The following is a 7,280-nucleotide window of genomic DNA, read 5'->3' as shown; positions in this document are numbered from 1 at the left end:
CCCCGTCTCTACTAAAAATACAAAAAATTAGCTGGGAGTGGTGGCGGGCGCCTGTAATCCCAGCTACTCGGGAGGTTAAGACAGCAGAATCGCTTGAACCCGAGAGACCGAGATTACGCCACTGCACCCCAGCCTGTGCAACAGAGTGAGATTCCGTCTTTAAAAATAAATAAATAAATAAATATTGAAATGGAAGCAGTATAAATTTAGAAATACTGATTATGATTACATCTTGAAATAGTAATGTTTTAGACAAATGGAGTTAAAACATTACTCAAATTAATTTCACTTGGCTATTTTTTTTAACTTTTTAAAAAATGAGGCTACTAGAAAATTGCAAATCACATATGTGGCCTGCTTTATGTTTCTATTGTACAATGCTGAGCCAGACTGTGAAGATTTTAGTTCTAGGACATGGAAGTCTCCCCTCTTTTAATGCAGGGTGGTGTAGTTGGAAGAGAACTGCGCTTGGAGCCAAAGACCCCTGGGTCCTGCCCTTCACTGGATGGATGCCTTGGTACACACACTAGGCAGCCAGTAAACTCCTTGAACGGCCTAAGTTTCTTCACTTATGAGATGGAACCAATAACACGCTGTTAGGACTCTAGGAGGCCCGGAGTTGATCGTCCAGTAGTTCTCTGTCCGTTGCCCACAGTGCGACTTTTAAGTAATCCCTGGGCCTCTGCTTCCCTTGCTTGTAGAAGCCGCCATAAGGGCATGGAGAGGGGGCAGACTGCCAGAGGTGGGTCATGGTGCGTCTGTCCGTCCATCTTACCTGAAAGCATCGGCGGAATTTGACGAACCGGGGGCCGGTCCCGCCACGGGTCCCTCAGTGGATCCCGCAAAGTTCTGGGTGGGCCCCCGACACCCGGTGCCCCCAAACTCACAGCAAGGGGTGCCCTTTGCCTTGTGCTGAGGGAGGAGGAGGGGAGTTGGGGAGAGGCCCATTTTGCTACTCTGACTCCAGGCGTTCTCCAGGCAACGCCGGCGCGGTCACCACTTTCGCGTTTCCCATAACAATGGAAACGTCGTGAGCCGCCGCGTTGTCCGGTAGACGCCGTTTCCATGGTGACAGCCCCGCCGGGGGCCCAGACCAATGTGTCTGTGGGGAGGGTGAGTGCAGGTCGTGGTCCTAGCCTGTAATGGGAGGCACGAAAAGGACCCCGGAAGACACTGCCTTTGTATAATCCGTTTACTATCCCGAGGTGATTCACGGAGTTTCTGGGGATTCGCGCAGGCTGGCGCTGGGAACCCCCGCGCCGGTGCCTCCTTTCCTCGGTGGTAGAGGCCGGGCGGGGTGGCGCATGCGCGTGGCGGGCTGGCGGCAGAAGGCGGGTGGGTGAAGGTATATCGGTACTACAGAGTCCCTGATAGGGGGTTTCGGGGAAGCGCTTGGACCCTGGCTTCTGGGACGCGTCAGGTACGTCTCCGAGTCCGGCGTCGCCGGCCAGCACGGCCTGGGTTCACGTGGGGGCCCGAGTTGGGTGGGACGCCCGGGCCTCGCCTGGAAAGAGGCGTCGGGAGGGCGCGGGGAAGAGGGCGGAGGCCGGGCGACCCCGGGCGGTGGCCGCCCTCCTCTGTGTGTCTCCGCAGTTGTGAATTGGGGCGGTAATTCCTCCCCGTAGGTCGCCGTGAAGGTGATTGCATGAGATCGTGCGTGTGAACGTTTGTTGACAGCTGTTACTTGAGTCCGACAGCCCTGGGGGCCGTGCACCTGCGTAACATGGCTAGCTCTGAACTCCTTGGGGGACACGTATACTTTTGAGAATCCGATGAAAGCCAAAGGTTCCTCCCTTGTTTTCTTAGAATTAAAGTAAGATAACATATTTCATGGCCTGTTGCAAACAGAAAACCTTTACACAATGATTAGTGATCAGTATCTGTGGATTGGGGAGGCCCCACTTACTTGATCCTCTTCCCAGGGTCGTTGTGAGGATCAAGTGCACAGCTTCTTATAAACACTAAAACACTATAACATCTTGTGAGCCAGGTACTATTATTATTCCTCATTGCAAAGAAAGAAGCCGAAGCCCAAGGAGGATAAATGCTGGGGTCGCACTGTGGGTGAGCAGCAGAGTGATCATTGGAAGCCAGGTGCTCCCCCTTCACTTCCTTTGTGCCGAGCACGCTCGCCCCCCGGAGTTTCACTAGAAAGAAGGTCGCCATCGGCCAAGGGGACAGCTTGTACCTCAAGTGCACGCGGATGCCCCAGAATCCCAGGATCTCAGCCGAGCTGTTTGTGGATTATTAGATCTGACTTAAAAGGTAGCTAATCCAGACCCTTCCTCATCTGTAATATATGGATGACAGTTCCCAGCTGTAGTGTTATGAGAATTAGTGCGGTCATGAGTGAGGTACCCCAGTTAAAGCCCGAGAAGTAAAGCAGCTGGACCAAGGTCTAGCAAGCAACTGAGGGGCAGAGCCAGGCCCGAAACCTGGTTGTGTCCAGCCCATGTGCTCAGGCCCACTGCAGTTAGCATCAGTGGGGACTTGGCTTATTTCTCCTTCTTCAAATGTCTCTAGGTGCTATGAGTGCTGGGGGCTGCTTTTTTTTTTTTTTTTTTTTTTTTTTTTTTAGAGTCGTAGTCTCGCTTTGTCGCCCAGGCTGGAGTGCAGTGGCGCAATCTCGGTTCACTGCAAGCTCCGCCTCCCGAGTTCATGCCATTCTCCTGCCTCAGCCTCCCGAGTAGCTGGGACTACAGGCACCCGCCACCGGACCCGGCTAATTTTTTGTATTTTTCGTAGAGACGGGGTTTCACCGTGTTAGCCAGGATGGTCTCAATCTCCTGACCTCGTGATCCGCCGGTCTTGGCCTCCCAAAGTGCTGGGATTACAGGCGTGAGCCACCGCGCCCGGCGGGGGGCTGCTTTTTAACTGTGTTTTGTTTATTTTGTTCATAATACATGAATATATTCTCATTGTAATAATTCATTAAATCTCGAGTATATTTAATATAATTTTATATTGTGCCATATGAAATTGTCACAATTTGACCATTTTTGATCTATAAAATGACAATTTCATTCAAGCCACTCATCCTATTCCCTTTTTCAGGTTTAACCACTATGAGCAATTTGGTGTATCCTTCCAGATCTTTCTTTCTTTTCTTTTTTTTTTCCTTTGAGATGGGGTCTTGCTCTGTCACCCAGGCTAGAGAGCAGTGGCGCGATCTTGGTTTACTGCAACCTCCACCTCCTTGGTTCAAGCGATTTTCCTGCCTCAGCCTTTCAAGTAGTTGGGATTACAGGTGTGAGCCACCGCGCCCAGCTTAGGCCTACAATTTTATTATAATAATGTGCCACAAATTATTTGACTACACCCAAAATGTTTGGATTGTTTCTTATTTTTTACTGTTATCAACAATAGAGAACACTGGGTGTGAGCATGTCCAAGTCTTTCTAGAGTGTAATATTTTAGAAGTAGATTTGTTGTCCAAAAAGTGTACACATTTACAATTTTGCCAAGTTTTATTTGAGTGACCTTGAAAGAATTATAGCATCTTCTGATTCTACCAGTAATAACAGTGTCTTTTTCTTCACATCCTCATCAACCATGGGTATTATTCATCTTTTTAATTTTTGCCAATATGATGAATGAAAATGCATCTTTATAACGAATTTTTTTTTTGAGATGGAGTCTTGCTCTGTCACCTAGGCTGGAGTGCAGTGGCATGATCTTGGCCCACTGCAACCTCCGCCTCCCAGGTTCAAGTGATTCTCCTGCCTCAACCCCCTGAGTAGCTGGGATTACAGGCGCGTGCCACTGTGCCCGGCTAATTTTTGTATTTTTAGTAGACGGGGTTTCACTGTGTTGGCCAGGCTGGTCTTGAACTCCTGAACTGAAGTGATCCACCCGCTTGGGCCTCCCAAAGTGGTGGGATTACAGGCATGAGCTGCCACACTCGGCCAAAAATGCATCTTTTAATGATGTGCCTCACATGTTACTAATACAAGGATAAATATATACATGTGTATATAGACACACACACACCATATGTATATACACATATACCATATATATGTGTGTGTACAGGTACATACACACACACCCACACACACAGACACATATATACCTTCAGCCAACCGATCGTGGCTGTGTACCTTGGGAAAATTGGTAAACTTCCCCAAGCCCTAGCATTTTCATCTTTATTTATTTATTTATTTTTGAGATGCAGACGCAGTTTCGCTCTTGTAGCCTAGGCTGGAGCGCAATGGCGCCATCTCGGCTCACCACAACCTCCATTTCCTGGGTTCAAGCGATTCTCCTGCCTCAGCCTCTAGAACTTTCTTCATGGATATTCCTCCTATTTTATTCTTGTTCTGCCCTTTACATAAGATTATAGACATAAGATTAATGTTTTTCCCTCTTCTAACCTCTTTCTCTTCTCCAGCAGAAACAGTGCCTTACAATGTGTTTTGGATGGTGACATAGCATCAATCCCCCTCAGCATCTTGGACCCCACCCCATCCCCTCCACTACCAAGCTGGAAGCACTCCGGTTTGTCCAAGTTCTAAAGTGCTGTGCCCAGGCCCAAATGCCATCCCCTAAGTTGCTGGTCTATGGTTGTTTTTATTTTTGTGATTTTATTTTATTTTGTTTTACTTTTGAGACAGAGTCTTGTTCTGTCACCCAGGCTGGAGCGCAGTGGCGCGATCTCAGCTCACCGCAACCTCCACCTCCCGGGTACAAACATTTCTCGTGCCTCAGCCTCCCAAGTAGTTGGGATTACAGGCGAGCACCACCACTCCCGGCTAATTTTTGTGTATTTTTAGTAGAGACGGGATTTCGCCATGTTGGCCAGACTGGTCTCAAACTTCTGACCTCAGGTGATCCACCTGCCTTGGCCTCCCAAAGTGCTGGGCTTACAGGCGTGAGCCACTGTATGATTGTTTTTAATTCAAACATGTAACCACCAGGAAAGCTGTCATGAGCACATAACCCCAAATACCTTCATTTATTTATAAATTATATATACATATACTTATGTATTGTATGTTATACATACATATTCCAAAGAAACTTCTCAACTTTTATCATTAATTTTAGTGAAATCAATTTCTCCCCTAATAAAAACAGCCCAGAAGTTTTTTTTTCCTGTTCTTATTGGATACATGTCTTGCTGATTGTGACGGATTCATACTTTGAATTCTCTTTTAATGATAATGGATATAAAACCTTGTTTCAAATAGTCTTGAAAAGATACCAACCCCTCCTCCTGCCCTTGTTGGCCCACTTCTTGTCAGATCCAATTAACCCGTTACTGCTTTTATTTCCTAATGTGGTTGGTGAAGGAAGACCTTACACTCAGGAGGAGCAGTGAGGGGTCTGCTGTTTTCTTTTTGCTCACTTGTGCTGTCATGGTTGTTCTCTTCAGTCTATGGCTTCTTAGAAGGATTATTCGTAAGCTGTGTGTGTGCTATAAATTAAAATTGGGTAATATAGGCCAGGCACGGTGGCTCAGGCCTGTAATCCCAGCACTTTGAGAGGCCAAGTTGGGCCAGTCGCTTGAGCTCAGGAGTTCGTGACCAGCCTGGGCAACTTGGTGAAAACTCGTCTCTACAAAAAACACGAAAATTAGCTGGGCCTGGTGGCGCGTGCCTGTGATCTCAGCTACTCGGGAAGCTGAGGTGGAAGAATCATTTGAGCCTGGGAGGTCGAGGCTGCAGTGAGCCGAGATCGTGCCACTGCACTCTAGCCTGGGCGACAGAACAGACCCTGTCTCAAAAAAAAAAAAAAAAAAAATGGCCAGGCGCGGTGGCTAAAGCCTGTCATCCCAGCCCTTTGGGGGGCCGAGACGGGCGGATCACGAGGTCAGGAGATCGAGACCATCCTGGCTAACACGGTGAAACCCTGTCTCTACTAAAAAATACAAAAAACTAGCCGGGCAAGGTGGCGGGCGCCTGTAGTCCCAGCTACTCGCGAGGCTGAGGCAGGAGAATGGCATAAACCTGGAAGGCAGAGCTTGCAGTGAGCTGAGATCCGGCCACTGCACTCCAGCCTGGGTGACAGAGCGAGACTCCGTCTCAAAAAAAAAAATTTGGGTGATATATGGGGAAAAAAGAACACTAACCCCTGTCTTACATCATATACAAATATTAATTCAAGATGAATTATAGTCACAAATGTAAATGTAAACAATATTACCAGAAGTTAACAATAAAAAATATCCTCATGACCTTGGGGTAGACAGTTTTTTTTGGGGGGGGAAAGGGTCTCACTCTGTCACCCAAGCTGGAGTGCAGTGTCATAATCTCAGCTCACTGCAACCTCTGGCTCCTGGGTGTAAGCTATCCTCCCACCTCTGCCTCCTGAGTAGTCCCTCCTGTGTGCCTCCACAGGCGCACACCACTACGCCCAGCTAATTTTTTGCATCTTTGGTAGAGACAGGGTTTTGTTTGCCATGTTGCCCAGGATGGTCTTGAACTCCTGGACTCAAGTGATCTGCCTGCCTCTGCCTCCCAAAGTGCTAGGATTTATAAGCATGAGCCACCATACCCAGCCTAGGGTAGGCAAACATTTTAAAAATAGAATACGAACACTAATCATTAAGAAATAATAGTAAATTGGGCTGGGCGCAGTGGCTCACGCCTGTAATCCCAGCACTTTGGGAAGCCGAGATGGGTGGATCACGAGGTCAGGAATTCAAGACCAGCCTGGCCAACATGGCGAAACCCATCTCTACTAAAAGTACAAAAATTAGTTGGGTGTGGTGGCAGGTACCTGTAATTCCAGCTACTCGGGAGGCTGAGATAGAATTGCTTGAACCAGGAGGCAGAGGTTGCAGTCAGCTGAGATCACGTCATTGCCCTCCAGTCTGGGTGACAGAGTGAGACTTGATCTCAAAACAAATAAATAAATAAATAATTGGATTTCATTATAATTAAGAATTTCTGGCTGGATGCTGTGACTCACACCTGTAATCCCAGCACTTTAGGAGGCCGAGGTGGGTCAATCAGGAGGTCAAGAGATTGAGACCATCCTGGCCAACATGGTGAAACTCCGTCTCTACTAAAAATACAAAAATTAGCTGGGCGTGGTGGTGCGTGCCTGTAGTCCTAGCTACCCGGGAGGCTGAAGCAGGAGAATCGCTTGAACCCAGGAGGTGGAGGTTGCATTGAGCGGAGATCATGCCACAGCACTCCAGCCTGGTGACAGAGCGATACTCCATTTAAAAAAAAAAAAAAAAAAAAAAAGAACGTCTTTGATCAAAAGAAACCCATAAGAAAGCAAAAAAAGCAAGAAGAGGCTGGACGTGGTGGCTCACGCCTGTAATTCCAGTA

At 47.8% G+C, this 7,280-nt stretch overlaps 2 protein-coding genes across 4 annotated transcripts in view; one reads left to right on the top strand and one right to left on the bottom strand.

Moving 5' to 3' along the window:
• FAM227A (family with sequence similarity 227, member A) overlaps window positions 1-1,296 on the bottom strand; it is a 95,420-nt gene extending 94,124 nt beyond the window's left edge. Inside the window, exon 1 of the mRNA XM_011979125.1 lies at window positions 776-1,296. The gene's annotated coding sequence lies outside the window, so the exon portion shown is untranslated. The remainder of the gene's footprint in view (window positions 1-775) is intronic.
• Window positions 1,297-1,304: 8 nt separating this feature from the next.
• Window positions 1,305-7,280, top strand: part of CBY1 (chibby homolog 1 (Drosophila)) — a 29,392-nt gene continuing 23,416 nt past the window's right edge. Inside the window, exons 1-2 of one of the 3 annotated variants that reach the window (XM_011978858.1) lie at window positions 1,307-1,420; window positions 1,626-1,813. The gene's annotated coding sequence lies outside the window, so the exon portion shown is untranslated. Of the gene's footprint in view, window positions 1,421-1,625; window positions 1,814-7,280 lie in introns of all 3 variants that reach the window. The other 2 variants (XM_011978857.1, XM_011978859.1) reach the window with 2 other exon arrangements.

Source organism: Mandrillus leucophaeus, unplaced genomic scaffold (assembly GCF_000951045.1).
Source record: "Mandrillus leucophaeus isolate KB7577 unplaced genomic scaffold, Mleu.le_1.0 Scaffold2, whole genome shotgun sequence".
In the NCBI taxonomy this organism is placed as follows: Eukaryota; Metazoa; Chordata; class Mammalia; order Primates; family Cercopithecidae; genus Mandrillus; species Mandrillus leucophaeus.
The sequence above is the reverse complement of the archived record's forward strand: the minus strand, read 5'-3'. Positions and strand labels throughout refer to the sequence as shown.